At 45.0% G+C, this 17,169-nt stretch overlaps 1 pseudogene; it reads right to left on the bottom strand.

The window, feature by feature from the left end:
* Nucleotides 1-12,656, bottom strand: part of LOC132392122 (uncharacterized) — a 32,740-nt pseudogene extending 20,084 nt beyond the window's left edge.
* Between the last annotated feature and the right edge of the window lie 4,513 nt (nucleotides 12,657-17,169).

Here is a 17,169-nt window from a genome sequence, read left to right as displayed (position 1 = left end):
TCAGCACGGTGAACCTTTTGCCAGCAAGATAGTGCCTCCAGTGCCTAACAGCCTCCACTATGGCCTGGGCTTCTTTCTCCACCGCGGAGTGCCGAATTTCGGAGCCTTGGAGGGTGCGAGAAAAGAATGCTACTGGTCTGTCTTCCTGATTGAGGGTAGCAGCCAGAGCGAAATCGGAGGCATCACACTCCACTTGGAAGGGAGCGGTCTCGTCCACTGCATGCATCGTAGCTTTGGCAATGTCCGCTTTAATGCAGTTGAAGGCCGCACAGGCCTCAGCAGAGAGGGGAAACGAGGTAGACTTGACCAGGGGGTGAGCCTTGTCTGCGTAATGGGGGACCCATTGGGCATAATAGGAAAAAAAACCCAGGCACCGTCTGAGGGCCTTGAGAGTGGTGGGAAGAGGGAGCTCTAACAGGGGGCGCATACGTTCGGGATCAGGGCCAATAACCCCGTTTTCCATGACATACCCAAGTATAGCAAGGCGGGTGGTACCAAAAACACACTTGTCCCTGTTATAAGTAAGGTTCAGAGCTGCGGCCACTTGGAGAAATCGTTGGAGGTTGGCGTCGTGATCTGGCCTGTCGTGACCACAGATGGTGATGTTATCCAGATAGGGAAGTGTGGCCTGCAGTTGGTACTGGTCCACTATCCGGTCCATTTCCCTCTGGAAGACAGAGACACCATTCGTGACACCAAAAGGGACGCGCAGGAAGTGATAGAGCCTGCCACCCGCCTCGAAGGCGGTCCTCTGGGCAGATGGGGAGCTGGTGATAAGCGGATTTCAGATCTATTGTCGAGTACACCTTATACTGAGCAATCTGGTTGACCATATCCGCGATGCGGGGTAGGGGGTATGAGTCAAGCTGCGTAAACCTATTGATGGTTTGACTATAGTCCACCACCATCCTATCTTTCTGCCCGGTCCGAACAACAACTACCTGGGCCCTCCAAGGGCTTGAGCTTGGCTCAATGATCCCCTCCCTGTCCCCCGCGCTGTACCTCCTGCTTTTGGTTGCCACAGGTTTACAGTCAGGGGTCAGGTTGGCGAACAGCGGTGGGGGAGGGACCTTGAGAGTGGAGAGGCTGCAAGTGTCGGTAGCGCAGCTGTCGGCCTGGTGCTGGATGGGATGTGTGTGTGTGTGTGTGTGTGTGTGTGTGTGTGTGTGTGTGTGTGTGTGTGTGTGTGTGTGTGTGTGTGTGTGTGTGTGTGTGTGTGTGTGTGTGTGTGTGGTCAGTAGCGGGGTATGTGAAGAAGTCCCACAAAACTGAGGATTCCGGACAGTGAGTGGTGGGAGGGGCCCGTCGTATACCATAGTCACACTTTCGAGATGGCTCTGGAAGTCCAGCCCCAACAGCACAGGTGCGCACAGATTAGGCATGACCAGCAGCTCAAAGTCCCGATATTCTGTGCCTTGCACCACCAATGTCGCTACACAACCCGCCCGGATGTCTGTGGACTGCGACCCAGAGGCCAAATGGAACCTCCGACTTACCGGCCGTGTCGCGAGTCCGCAGCGTTGCACTGTGTCCGGGTGAATAAAACTCCCAGTGCTGCCCGTGTCAAACAGGCTTCCAGTCCAGTGCCCCTCCACCTGGATGTCCATCATGGACCTTGCAAGCTGGTGTGGGGCGCTTTGGTCGAGGGTTACGGTGGCCAGAGTTGAACCGCCGTCGGGGTACCCGGTAAGCATCGGAGGGTCGGGGGCGGGGCATGCTGACGTCGACAAAGATGGCCGCCCACATCTGGGGTACCCGGAAAGCATCGGAGGGTTGGGGGCGGGGCGTGCTGACGCCGACAAAGATGGCCGCCCACATCCGGGGTACCCGGTAAGCATCGGAGGGTCGGGGGCGGGGCGTGCTGACGTCGACAAAGATGGCCGCCCACATCCGGGCATGCAAGATGGCGGCCCCCACGTTTCACCCGCAGCGCTGCACTCTGCTCGAGGTTGAGACTTACAGACCTTGGTGAAGTGGCCCCGCTTTCCGCAGCTGGAGCAGGTCGCTTCTCGCGCTGGACAGCGTTGTCGAGGATGTTTCTTTTGGCCACAGAAATAACACACAGGCTTCTGACGGGCCACCGCCGTGGTCAGGGTCTGGGAGCTCGTGGAATCACGACTGGCGGCGGCGTTGGCGAATTCGCTCCCGGGAACCGGCGGTGGCGGGGTCTGAGGAGTCCACGGAACCGGCGGGGAATCGCGCAACTGGACAGCGTCGGCGTTATGCAACGCAGCTTCTAGAGCGTTGGCCGTCTCTATCGCCGAGCTTAAGGTAAGGTTTGAGTTTTCCAGCAGCCGCTGGCGCATGTACACTGACCTCAGTCCCGTCACAAATGCGTCTCGCACCAGCAGCTCCGCATGCTGTTCTGCCGTGAGCGTCTTGCAGTTGCAAGGTCAGACGAGTGTCTGTAGTGCTCGGAGAAACTCAGCGCACGATTCGCCAGGCCGCTGTTGCCGGGTAGCTAAACGATGTCTTGCGTAGACGGTGTTCACCGGCCGCAGGTACTGTCTTTTGAGGGCGTCCAGTGACCCATCATAGGTCGGCAGGTCCCGGATAATGGAGTAAACTTTGGGGGTGACCCTCGAGAGTAGGATTCTGTGCATAACGGCGGGTTCAGTCGCACGAAGCTCCGCCAAGTACGATTGGAAGCATGCAAGCCAGTGTTCAAAAGCGAGAGCTGCGTCAGGGTCTTGAGGGTCCAAATCCAACCGGTCCGGAAGCAAAATGGGTTCCATGTTTTAAAACTTCCAGTCAATAAAATTGATGCACCATCAATAACTCACACTGAGACGTAAGGCGAGATATCGGCTTTTATTGACTGGAAGAAGGAACCAGGAGTGAATGTCTATCATACAAGGTCTTGGAGACTGAGGCCGAGCGTCAGGCCGCAGATCTCCTTTATACAGGGGCCTGTGGGAGGAGCCACAGGAGCAGTCAGCAGGGGCGTGTCCCGACAGGCACATAGTTCACCACAGGGATTTAATGGGCAAAGATCGGACGGCAGCACATGTGAATTGGAACAGCTCGTGAAACCTTCCAATCTAGGTAACCCAGTTGCCTGGAATGCCTAAAGCTGCTGGCACGAGGGACGTGTGGAAACCCTGACTTCATATTTGTACTTTTAGAAACGATTTGGATGAGGAAGTGGATTGGTGGGGTGGTGAACTTGCAGATTACACGAAGGTGAGAGGGGGATGGGAGGGTTACGTTTTTTACTCCGAGAATCCCAGAATGCTCTGCCTGGTATGAAGGTGGAGGCAAATTCGTTAGAGGCATTTAAGAGATATTTGGATAGGCACATGGATGTGAGGAGGATGGAGGGATGCAGACACGGTGTAGGTAGGAGGGTTTGGTGTCTGGGTGTTTTTAATTTGCTTTTTAGCTGGTTCAGCACAACTTTGTGGGCTGAATGGCCTGTTCCTGTGCTGTATTCTTCTACCTGTGTTATTTATTTCCATGGCTTGGCGGGATTAGTGTTTAAGTGATTTTGATTTGCTCTTTAGCTGGTTTGGCACAACGTGCTGCACTGCCCTATGTTCTGTGTTACGTCTAGTGTGGAGGGCTGTTGTAGGCTGCAGTGGGACATTGCCAGGATGTCGAACTGGACAGAGAAGCGGCAGGTGGAGTTCAACCCAGAAAAACCGTGAAGTGATTCATTTTGGAAGGTCAAATTTGGAGGCAGAATTTGGGATTAATGGCAGGATTGTTGGCAGTGTGGAGGAACAGAAAGACCTTGGAGTCCATGTCTGGATAAGTACATGGACAGGAGAGGTGAATAGGCCTATGGGCCAAATGTAGGCAGATGGGACTTGCTCACTGGGCAACACAGTCAGCATGGACTAGTGGGCCGAAGGGCCTTCTCCCTGCCGTTTGACTCTGTAAAGCCTTGGTTGTTGAAAGGGTTATCCTTCTACGTACATCTCTAAATACTGTATCTGGGTTGGAGGCCTGTCTGTGCGTGGGGGAGGGGCTTGTTTTGCTGTTGCTCGTGTTGTTCTGTTGAACATGGTAGGCATGCTATGTTGTCGCAGGAATGTGCGGTGACGCTTGCGGCCTGTGCCAACACGTCCCTTGGTGTGCTGGTTGTTAACACAAAGGACACATTTCACTGTGTGTTTCGAAGTCCATGTAATGAATAAACCTCAATCTGAATCTGAAATCTGACTCCCACCGCTTCTGGAGCTGGATTTTGAAGATTGGGGAAAGAGGAATGGCAGAGGAAGGGTTAGTGAGTATATAGTGAGAATAACGAAATTCAGCCCTAATGCAGGATTTTATAAATATGGTTGCTATTAAGACCAACCCCAGTGGGCTGAGGGGCCTGAGTTTATAGTGTCTCTCTATAACTCTGTGACACATTGCTGCTATCTAGTGTTTTTGGTCAGAGATGAAATTGCAGCATTTTTCAGACATGACATTAAATCGAGGCCCTGTGCACATCTGACGTGGGCATTATTAGGCAGTAGGGGAGCACTTCTTGTCCCAGACAAAACTGAGTTCATTGGGTGTATTTAAAGCAAAGGTTGAAAGGTTCTTGGTTACTAAGGACATCAAAGGTTTTGGAGAGGAGAATGGGGTTGAGAAGGAAAATAAATCAGCCTCAAGGGACTGTCAGAGTAGACTCGATGGGCAGAATGGCCTAATTTTGCTCCTGTGTCTTATGGTCTAAAATTTACTCCTCAGCTGGCATCACTCAGGAGATTATTTGCCTCTTGCTGCCCAAACGGGCCTTGCTGTGACTAAATTGGCAAATGCATTTCCTCTAATTTAAATAAGTCATTTATAATTGGTCGTAAACATTCCTGAGATTTGTGAAGGATGTTAGTTCTATTGCTTTTTATTTGCTGAGAATCCACAGCAGATAGCAAGACCATATATATCACATCGGATTTACGATGCAAGCCTCAGATTTATTACGGATGGTTTTGAGTTCTTGAGAAGGTACATGTAAACAGTTATAGTGGAAGCTACACTCTTTGGCTCAGAATTTCTGTGTCGAGTGGGGGAAAGCCAATTTCGTTAACACAAGAGATCCTGTAAATGCCAGAAATCTTAAGCAGCAGACACGAGTTCTTCAGCAAGTCAAGCAGCATTTATAGAATGGAATAAACAGTTGATGTTTTAGCCAAGGTCCTTCATCAGGACTGGAAAGGAAGGGGGCAGAAGCCAGAATGAGAAGGTGGAGGGAATTCCTCCTTCTTCAGCCCTTTACCTCAATTTCAGAGCTTAAAGACGACAAGTTGGAAATATTTGCAGCCGACACCATTTTTGGAAGGAAAATCAAGCAGGTGATTACATTTCATCTTTCTGTGCTAGGCAAAGTGAGAATGTAGCTCTGTGAGGATTAATGCCTTGTCCGTGGTGAGGGAAGACATACAGTATGGGAGTCCCATTTCAACTCGGGGAAATAGAGCAACCAAAATGGAATCACGCCACCCCCCCCCACCAACCAGCACTCAATAACTGTGTAAGTGTGCAAAACACATCCGTCCTGAGGAAGGGTCTCGGCCTTCAACATTGACTGCATATTCCCCTCCACAGAAGCAGCCTGATTGCTGTGTTCCTCCAGCATCTTGTGTGTATTCCCTGATCAGCTTCAGTCGTAGAATGACTGCCAGAAGTCCATGGGCTGGTCCTCCTTGGGGAATCAGAGGGGGAGTGACATGGTAGCTTGAAATTCCTTGGCATCAACATATCAGACGGTCAGTCCTGTGAGTGGCATCATATAGAGGCAGCAGCATATCTAATTCCTTAGAGGTTTGGATAGATTCGGCATGTCACCTAAAACTTTGACAAACTTCTGTAGGGGCACTGGTGGGAGTATCTTAACTGGCTGCATTGCATCCTGGTATGGAAGCACCAATGCCCTGGAACGGAAATATCTACAGAAAGTGGTGGATACAGCCCAGTCCATCTCAGGCAAAATCTTCCCCACCATTGAGCATGTTTACAAGGAGCATTGCCACAGGAAAATGGCATCCAACATCAAACACCCCCCTCCATCCAGGCTGTGCTCTTTTCTTCTGCCTGCCGTCAGGCAGGAGGTGCAGGAGCCTTAGGTCCCACAGCACCAGGTTCAGAAATAATTATTTTCCTACAACCATCAGGCTCCTGAACCAGTGTGGATAACTTCACTCACCTCAGTTCTAAACTGATACCACAACCTACAGCCTCACTTTCAAGGAATCTACAACTCAAGTTCTCAGCAGCATTTATTTTTTATTTTCTCATTTTGTCTTCTTATGAATCATTGTTTGTCAGTCTTTATTTATGTAGTTTTTCATAAGTCTGTTGTATTTCTTTATTTTCCAGTAAACAGCTGTAAGAAAACCCCGAAGTTGCAGGAGGTGAGCAGCTGGGTGACTGTCAGGAGAAATGGAATGAGGCAGTAAGAGCAGAGCACCCCTGTGGCCATTCCCCTCATAAGCAAGTACAGTATATCACTTTGGATACTTTTGTAGGGGTGACCTCCCGGGAGAATGTCATGGTGACCAGGTTACAGGCACCGAGCATGGGTACGTGGTGCAGAAGGGACAGAGGGAGAAGAAGGGAGTTAGTGATAGGGGATTCGATAGTGAGGGGAACAGACAGGAGATTCTGTGGATGTGAATGGGACACCCGGATGGTATGCTGCCTCCCGGGTGCCAGGGTCAGCGATGTCATAGATTGCTTCCACATTACTTTGGAGAGGGAGGGAGAGCAGCCAGATGACTCATTACATATTGGTACCAGTAACATAGGAAAGAAAAGCAAAGAGGTCCTGAAAAGAGAATTTAGAGAGCAAGGCAGAAAGCTGAGAAGCAGGAACTCAAGGGTAATAATTTCTGGCTTGCTGCCTATGCCACGCACTAGTGAGGGTAGAAACAGGATGATTTGGTAGATAAATGCATGGCTGAGAAGTTGGTGCAGGGGGCAGTGTCATGGTCCATTCTGGCAATTCCCCACTTTGCTGTTTACCTCAGGAATTGGGCCTTAATCCCCTAGTTTAGTTTCTGATCATTCCCAGGTTCCACTAACTACACACAGCTGCTTTCCATCAGAAAATGCAGGATAAAAACCCTGTGATCACAACAAGGGGTTGCCAGTTCGTTGGTTGACCCCGGTGTGAGTAACCTTGTTTCATGGTTCTTAGGACTAGCATCACTCCTGGATACCGATTCCACGCTTGCTACATCAATAATGCCTCCTGAATCTGTCTTCATGCCTGTGTGCTGCACTTGGGTTTGTCCACTGCCATGCTTGTGTAACAGGCAGGGCTTCAGGTTCTTGGATCATTGGGATCTCTTCTGGGGGAGGTATGACCCTGAACCTGAGAGGGGACTGATATTCTTGTGGGCAGTTTGTTAGAGCTGTCAGGGAGGGTTTAAACTAATTTGACAGGGGGGTGGGAACTGGAGTGAAGGGACTTGGGATAGGACAAATGGTAAAAAAGTAACTGTAGCATGCAGTCAGACTTATTCAAACCAAAAAATTTATGAAATTGAAACCATATTTGTAATGTTTAGTTAACTATAGGGTTAGTTATTTGTTTATTCAGTTTAGATAAAACAAAGGGAAGTGGAGATCCTAAAATAGAGAACAATGAAAAGCCTTGTACAGATTTGCACTCCAAATTTACCCATTGTGGGCTTTGTAATGTTGCAGATTCTTGTGCCCAAAAGATTAAATATTGAATGTTAACTGCCCAGTAGTAAAATCTTAGGTTTGGCAAAGCCAGACCACCTTCCTTCTTAGGCTTCTGTAAGTATTTTTTGCTTAATCTAGGATTTTTATTCTGCTACACATACGAGGATATTTTGGAATCCATAATATCAAAAAAGATTTAGGAATAAAAATTGGTAGTGCTTGAAATAAATATAAAAGTTTAGGTAAAAAAATCATCTTAATAGCATTGATTTGACCAACCAATGACAAAGACAATGGGGACCATCTAGTAACAAGTTGCTTGATTTGGTCATTTCAAGGTAATAAGTTAACTTTAAATAAATCCTTATGTTTCTTGGTGATTTTAATATCCAAATAAGTAAGGTTATCTGTAACTACTTTAAATGGTAAATGTTTATAGATTGGAACTTGCATATTTAGTGGGAATAATTCACTCTTATTAAAATTCAGTTTATAGCCAGAAAAGCTACTAAACTGAGCAAGCAAAGATAAAATAACAGGAATAGATCTCTCAGGATCAGAGATGTATAGTAACAAATCATCAACATATAGTGATAGCTTATATGCCCCTTGCCCACAGGTAATATCAAAAATGTTAGGTGAGTCATGAATAGCAATGGCTAAGGGTTCCAAAGCGATGTCAAATAGTAGAGGACTTAAAGGACAACCTTGCCTCGTGCCACGAAACAGCTGGAAAAAGGGAGATCTTTGATTATTGGTAAGAACCAAAGGCAAAGGCTTATAATGTATTAATTTAATCCATGATATAAATGTCGGGCTGAAGTTACAATTCTGCAGCATGTTAAATAAGTATGGCCATTCAACTCTGTCAAACGCTTTTTTCAGCGTCTAAGGAAATGACACATTCTGGGATTCTAGATGAAGGAGTGCAAACTAAATTAATTAATTTTCTAATGTTAAAAGATGAATAATGATTTTTAATAAATCTGGTTTGGTATTCAGAAATAATTTGAGGTGATATATTTTTCAATCTAGTGGCCAAAATTTTGGTAAAAATCTTGGAATCCATATTCAGCAAAGATATGGGCTGATATGATGCACATTCAATAGGGTCTATTGAATAGTAGGCCCTATTATATTTAACTTTCTTTTTCAGCCCTCTTTTATGGACCAAGCCTTTGTGCTATGGAAAACGAGAGGTATAACATGTTTTCATGATATATTTCTAGATAATTGCTTTATGTCCTTTGAACAGTTGTCCAATAAATATAATTTGTCTAGAACCTTTTTTTTAGATACTTACAAATTAGAAATTTTTTGAATAATATGTTATAGTCCTTTCTGAATTTATGCGCAATTGACACTACAGAAAAAATTCTGAATCACTATCAGAAGGGTTTAGTAGCCGTCATTTATAATATGATCATGAAAATACAACCAGTGATGTCAGATAAAATTAAGAAGGAATGGGAAAATTTGAAGAAACGTGGAGACCATTTATGCAACATTTTCATATGAGTTAAACTGACCTTTCCCGAACCTTTTTCTTATTATCTTGAATTATTTGGATAGAGGTGTGGAGTTATTGACACTACTGTGTACTTTGATATGATACAATAGCCCATGTCGGTTAGGTTAGTTTTTTTGTTATATTTTTTGGGTTTTTTTCATTTTTCAATTTTTTGTACCATACTATGAGTTTGGGAGGTTATTATATTTGGGTTATTAATGGTTTGTATTTGTATCCTAGCCTTATTAATTATGTACTTTCAAACTGTCTGTACCCGATGTTTTTCTTCCTATGCTTGTTTGAAAACTAATAAAAAGATTTAAAAAGAAAGCATGCAGTCAGACTGTCAGGAAGGGCAGGCAGGTGATGGGACATAGTCACAGCCAACAGGATGAGTATCAAATCATTAGGGATGTAAAATCAAAAAGGGTAGCAAATACAGCACTCAAAATGTTATTTCTCAATGCTTGGACTTAATGAAATAAGGTGGATGATCTTGTTGCAATATTACAGGTTGTCAGGTATGATGTTGTGGTCTCTCTGAATCATGGCTGAGGGATGGTTGTAGTTGGGAACTGAATGTCCAAGGTTACACATTGTATCGGAGGGATAGGAAGATAGGCAGAGGGGGTGGTGTGGCTCTACTGGTAAAGAATGGCATCAAATCAGGAGAAAGATGTGATATAGGATCAGAAGATGTTGAATCCTTGTGGATTGAGTTCAGAAACTGCAAGGCTAAAAGGACATTGAAGGCAGGCCTCCCAACAGTGGCTGTGAGATGGACCACAAGTTGCAGCAGGAAATAGAAAAGGTGAGTCAAAAGGGCAATGTTATGATGGTCATGGGAGGTTTTAACATGCAGGTCGATTGGGGAAAATCAATTTGGTAATGGATCTCAGGAGCATGAGTTTGTTAAATGCCTAAGAGATGGCTTTTTAGAGCAGTTTGTTGTTGAGCCCACTAGGGGATCAGCTATACTGGATTGGCTGTTATGTAATGAGCCAGAGGTGATTGGGGAGCTTAAGGTAAAAGAGCCCTTAGGAGCCAGTGATCACAATTTAACTTGAGATTTGACAGGGAGGAAGTGAAGTCTGATGCAGCAGTATTTCAGTGGAGTAAGGGAAATCACAGTGGCATGAGAGAGGAGCCGGCCAAAGTAAATTGGAAGGAGCTGCTGGCAGGGATGTCAGCAGAGCAGCAATGGCGGGCCTCTCTTGCGGGCTGCCCCCAGCACATCAGTGGACTGCGTTGGCTGTTGATGCCAATGGCACATTTCACTGTATTTTTCAATGCTTTGGGATCACTCTGGAGTGACTAGTTCAGTCTCAATAGGTCCATCTGCTCTTTTATGACCCCTTTACCCCTTGCCCGAAGTTCCACACTTTCAACATTTGCCACAATTACAGAGCAAAATCACGGCTATCAGGTTTTCAGCAGGAATTCTGCCATTTCCACACTCCTCACCTTGACTGCTTTTCTGTGTCACCTGATCATTGTTTTCAGTCTTGCACCAAATCTCTATAGTCATTTCATCTCTGCTTTTATGCAACCTGTCCCCCTTGTTTGTCCTTCTCCAGCCTTTACGCTTCTCAAAAGCAGGACAAGAATCTAATTTGTTTTGCAGTTTGGGTAAAAAGTCCAAAACACTGATGAATGCTGCCCACCCTGCAGAGTGCCTCCCGGTTTTATTTTATGCTCTTTTGTCTGATGGCCAAGTGAGGATCCTTGCTCTCTGCAAGTTAGCCACAATGTTTCCCACTCTGCAAGAGTGAATAAAGTTTGAAAGGATGTTTCAAGAACCCTGAATGGCTTTGTGCCTGTCACACTGGCATCATTAAATATATCAATAACAGTTAACTATTATTACAATTATAATAATTGGTTTAACTAACTAAACTGGAATATCAGAATGTGAGCAATAGAAATAAATATTGTGAGGAGTTTTGTTGGTATAAATCTATTCCAGTGGCTAAAATAGTCACTAAAAAGACCAAAGACATGGGAGCAAAATCAGGCCATTGATTCTGCTCTGCCATTCTCTAGTGGCTGACTTATTATTCCTCTCAACCCCTTTCTCCTGCTTTCTCACTCTAACCTTTGACACCCTGATTAATCAAGAACCTATTAACCTCTGCCTTAAATATACCCAATGACCTGGCCTCCACAGTCATCTGTGGCAATGAATTCCACAGATTCTCCACCTTCTGACTAAAGAAATTCTTCCTTATCGATTTTTTTAAATGGATGTCCTTCTATTCTGAGGCTGTGCCCTCTGATACCAGACTCTGCCACTATAGGAAACATCCTCTCTGTATTCACTCTATCCAGGCCTTTCAACATTTGATGAGCTTCAATGAGAACCAGCTCCCCCCTTCACCCCTCATTCTCCTAAACCCCAGCAAGTACAGGCCCAGAGTATTAACCACTCCCTATGCATTAACCCTTTCATTCCTGGAATCATTCTCATCAACCTCCTCTGGACTGTCTCCTATGTCAGCACACCCCTTCTTTGATAAGGGGCCCAAAACTGCTTACAATGCTCCGTGCAGAGTGACCAAAGCCTTATTCAGCTTCAGCATGACATCCTTGCTCTTATATCCTAGAACGCTCAAAATGAATGCTGACGTTGCACTTGCCTCGCTTAACACCTGCTCAAACTTCGTTAATCTTTAAAAACTCCTGTACATGGACTTCCAAGTACCTTTGCACCTCTGATTTCTGAATTTTCTCACTATTTTAAAAAAAATAGTCTGCATCTTTAGTCCTCCTACTGAAGTGCACGACCATACACTTTCCAACACCTTACTCCATCTGTCTCTTCTATGGAAGGGAATAAACAGTTGATGTTTTATGCCTAGACTCTTGGTCAGGACATAAGATAGATTTTAAGATGGCTAGCATAAGATCCAGACAGGAGGGGGGAATTTCCTTTCAGTTGTGGAGGTGGGTGGGGGGTGGAGTATGGAGAACTGAGAAGCTGGTTTTTCCACTCACTGTGGTGAGTATCTTGGAAAATCTGGCGAGGTAGTGATACAGGGAGCTGCTCTTACAGCCTTTAAAGAAAAGCATTTGGACCATGGGGTTGGTATGTTTTAGACCATAAGACATCGGAACAGAATAAGGCCATTTGGCCCATTGGGCTAAATGTAGACATGGTGTGGGTGGACCTCTTGGTGGAAGAGTCGTTTCTGTGCTGGATAACTTTTGACTATTTGGTGCTAATCTCATTTTTTTTTTCACTGCTGGGCAATGCAACCTCACATACCTCTGATCCTTTATCTGCTTCCTCTCTTTTGCAAAACAGATCCAGCAGCGCCCTATCGTCGTCCACTTGAGTGTGAGATGAGTCACACGAAGAACTCCATAAGTTCTGTTCAAAGTCTCTGGCACTTTCCAATGCATCATACACCATGATTTTTCTGCTGTAACTGAGGTGAACAAATAGCACATGAGTACGATGTGAGACCAGTCAATGGATTTCTTTGTTTCTGCAGCCCTGGATCACAAACTTACCCCTGCAACACTCCTCATTTCTATCTTCTCTGTGATATTAATAATAGTAAAATTCTATTTCTTACATCCCAGTGAGTAAAAATCTTTATGTTGCATCTCCATTGCAATGTAGAAGCAATAAAGAGGGGAAATGTGGGAGGATATTGCCCAAACACTAAGATTGTATACATAATTGCTTTCTATGCATGTATGTACAGTCAGATACAATCAGATTAATGTGTTTGAAAGGCAAACACGAGGAAATCTGCAGATGCTGGAAATTCAAGCAACACACACAAAATGCTGGTGGAACGCAGCAGGCCAAGCAGCATCTACAGGGAGAAGCGCTGTCGACGTTTTGGGCCGAGGCCCTTCATCAGATCAATGTGTATTGATAATTCTTATGGCCTGGTGAATGAAGCTATCACGGAGCCTGTTGGTCCTGGCCTTAATGCTGTGGTACCACTTGCCAGACGGAAGTTTGTGGTTGGGGTGGCTGAAGTCCCTGATGACATCCTGGATCCTTTTTACACACCTGTTGCTGTAAATGTCCAGAATAGAGGAAAGTTCACACCCACAGATTCACTGGGATGTCAACACCACTCACTGCAGTGCCCTGTGATTGAGGGTAGTACAGTTCCCGTACCACATGATGACACAGCCAGTCAGGCTACTCTCGATAGTGCCTCTGTAGAGAGTCCTGAGGATTTGGGGGCCCAAACCAAACTTCTTCAGGCATCTGCGATGAAAGAGGAGCTGTTGTGCTTTTTTCACCACACAGCTGGTGTGTACAGACCAAGTGAGATCCTCGGTGATGTGAATGCCAAGGAACTTGAAACTACTCACCCTCTCAACTACAGTCCCATTGATGTCAATAGGGGTTAGCCTGTCTCCATTCCTCCTGTAATTCACAATCTGTTTCGTTTTATCGACATTGAGGGCGTGTGTTAACAGAAGACATTAATTTACATCTGCTCCCACCAAACGAGTTGAAAAGTATCCGGTTTTGCACTCCTTTGCTGGTTTATATGATTTAGTTAATGCCAGTCGTGGCTTAGTTCATTGTGCTCTTACTCGTGAAGTGGAAGGCCAATGTTTTAAATTCCAATGCAGTTACGAGGTCAAGGGGATTTAAAACCTCTTTTATACAACCCAGGAGCATCATCTTAAGGTGATTGGAGGAAATTATCGTGGGAATGTTCTTTACAGAGAGTGGTGGGTGTGTGCAACATGCTGTCAGGGATGGTGCCAGAGGGAGATTACATTAGGGACATTTAAGAAGCTATTAGATAGATACATGGATGATAGAAAAAGGGAGGGTTATGTTGGGGGGAAGGGTTAGATTGTTCTCAGAGTATGTTAAAAGGCCAGCACAACATCGTGGACCGAAGGGCCTGTACTTTGCTGTTGTGTTCTTCGCTCTATGTCCGATATCATCATTGCAGTGTGATTAAAAGGGAGCCCTGCCCATGGTGTATTTTAAAGGAAGTGTTAAAATTGAGGCTGCAGGTCCTCTTAGGTCCTCCCTGTCTGAAACCAATTGGTCTTCTCATTGTTTCACTCAGTTGGACTTGGCCACACTACCTGTCTTTCATGGAAAATTCCTTCCAGGAAAATGCCATTGATCACAGTTCTATTCTAGCCTGTGATCATGGAACATCCCACAGATCTTGCAGGAAAACATGATGGATCCCCTGGAATGGATTCCCAATCAAACTGACAAATAAACTTGGCAGAATACCTGAGTCAGAACTCCACACCACACACAAGACCTTGCTTGGCTGGCAGTATGACGCGTCCTTCCTGCCCGGTTGGAGTCTCATCCTCAGCTCACGCTGCCTTTGGACGAGACATCAGCCACCTCTTTATAGACTGTGAATGTGCAAAGAAGATCCAAAACGAGGATGCAAAAGGCCTTGTCATGGCCGCTGAGCTACACAGAAACACACACAAACAGCTGGAGGAACTCAACGGGTCAGGCAGCTTCTATGGGTATAAGCTTCTATGGGTATAAGCCATCGGTATTTCTGGGTGAGAACGTTCATCAGGTTTTGGTCTCAGCCCAAATCGTTGACTGTTTATTCATCTCCATAGACACTGCCTGACCTACTGAGCTCTTTCTGCATTGTGTGTGTGTTGCTCTGAGTTTCCAGCGTCTGCAAAATGTCCTATGCTTATGACTCTGACCTACGGTACCTGTTCCCACGACACTAATGAGACAGATATCAATTGCTGCTGGTAGATAAATCAGCTCAGTGAAAAACGTATTTTGTTTGTCGAAGATGTTGGCTTTCAGGTACAATGAGATAAGGGGACGCTGCTGAATGACACGATCCATGCTGCTGGTGTACGTGCAGACATTTAGTGCGGTCAATGCCGAGGCTTTGTGGGGAAGGAGCACAGTATAGGATTCTGCCATCAATGGACACTGACAGGTTGGTTAGCAGCTTGTCCCCAGCACCCTTGATTGTTATTGCAAAAGATGCACTTTGCTGTATGTTTCAATTTACATGTAATGAGTTACCTTGAATCTTGACAGATGTGCACTGACTGTATTGCATATCAAGTATATATATCTTTTTATGAATAAGACTCATTTGGGCAAAGAAAATCCCATGAGATATTTTAAGAAGAGCACAAGGACACTAACCAGTATAGACTTAGTGGCTACTTTATTAAGAACCCCTACTACTGAGCGCAGGTTTGTAGCTTTCTGCTGCTGAAGCCCACCCACTTCAAGGTTCAACGTGTTGTGCATTCAGAGAAGCTCTTCTGCAACTCAGGATATTTGAGTTACTCTCACCTGCCTGTCATCTTGAGCCAGTCTGCCCATTCTCCTTTGAAATCTCATCAACACGGGGCTTTCACCCACAGAACTGCTGCTCACTGGATGTTTTTTGTTTCTCGCTCCATTCTCTGTAAACTCTAGAGACTGTTGTGCATGAAAATCCCAGAAGATCAGCATTTTCTGAGATACTCAAACCACCCCATCTGGTACCAACTATCATTCAATGGCCAAAATCACTTAGGTCACATTTCTTCCCCATTCTGATGTTTGGTCTGAACTACAACTGAACCTCTTGACCATGTCTGCATGCTTTTATGTATTGAGTTGCTGTCACATGATTAGCTGATTAGACACTTGTGTTAACAAGCAGGTGCACAGGTTTACAATTAAAGTGGCTACTGAGAGAATACACCAACGTTAAAATTGGATTATTGGGTGATACTCTTTCTTTGGCATTCCTGTTGAATTCCTCAAATCGCAACAGTAATTACACAGATCTACAAGTTGTTTTCTGACATCTCGAAACCCTGTAGGTAATTAGTGACAAAATAGCAGTGATTTATTTTTGAATTTCTGATGTAGTAGAACACAGGACTGATAGTAGTGGGGATAAAGGACATTGTTCTTCACGGATCAACCCTCCTTTGTTCTGGCCATCGGTTAAGGAATGACTGCAAATATTGACCTAAAGGCTTTGATTATTTAGATAACTTTAGCTCAGCATGTAGCTGTCCAATCAGCTCACCACACTTCATTAAGGCAAGATTAAATTAAATTGCAATGATTCGACTAACATTTTATATCTGCTATTCAGCCACTGGAGGGTAAGTGCCCTTTACAACAGCTGCAGTTGGAAGGAGAATATAAAGTATGCTGAATGCATTTGACAACAGGCCACTAACAATCTGTTCGATTTCTACAGCCATCTCATTAGTGTTAATGTAACACACAGGGATGTTGATAAACATGTAGAGTAGTTTGTGCAATTAGCAAGTACATTTTAATGGTAACTTGAAATTTTACATTTTGATTGATCTAGCTGGATAAAGAGAGGACTATGCACTAATTGGACTGAATGACAGATTTTTGTCTGTCTTCTAAACTCAGGTAACTGTACAAGTGTGATTCAATCAAATGAACAAGCTCCCCATGTATATAAACTCCACTGACATGAAGTGAGACCTTGTCATCTTTTATCGACTTCCTTGGTTGAACTTTAGCTGCCAAGCCATCCCCCCGTATGAACTCAAATAATACAATTAATAGAACCTAACACCTCCCCACGGGAACTGTGGACTTCTTTTCCAAATAGGACAATTTTGTCACAACTATTTTGTACCCAGAGGACATACTGCATCTCAATTCTTGTCTTAGCTGTGATATAATAACTTTTCTACTCACAGTGACAGCTATTACAATCATGAGAAAACCTTGTAACTTCTACATCCCCTTGTAATTTTGTTATTTCAAGCACACCCCCACCTCAGATTTTCTGCCTCCCACTGTGGCTTTGCCACATTCTCCCTCATTTTGGCTTCTCTCTGTACTTCCTTCCCTTTGGCTTGTTCTTCTTCCTGGAATATTGCCTGCATTGCTCTCAATGGCTCATCTCCAATCGGCTCGGAATTTTTATTACCGCAATCGCTGTCTAAATTTGGCATATGCTCTTTCTTACTGTTCCAAAACCTCTATCCCTCCTGGCTCAATTGGTTTTACATTCCCTCACCGAGCTTCACTGCCTCGAGCTGGTGGG

Source organism: Hypanus sabinus, chromosome 4 (assembly GCF_030144855.1).
Source record: "Hypanus sabinus isolate sHypSab1 chromosome 4, sHypSab1.hap1, whole genome shotgun sequence".
Classification (NCBI taxonomy): Eukaryota; Metazoa; Chordata; class Chondrichthyes; order Myliobatiformes; family Dasyatidae; genus Hypanus; species Hypanus sabinus.
This window is presented reverse-complemented; position numbering and strand designations above follow the sequence as displayed.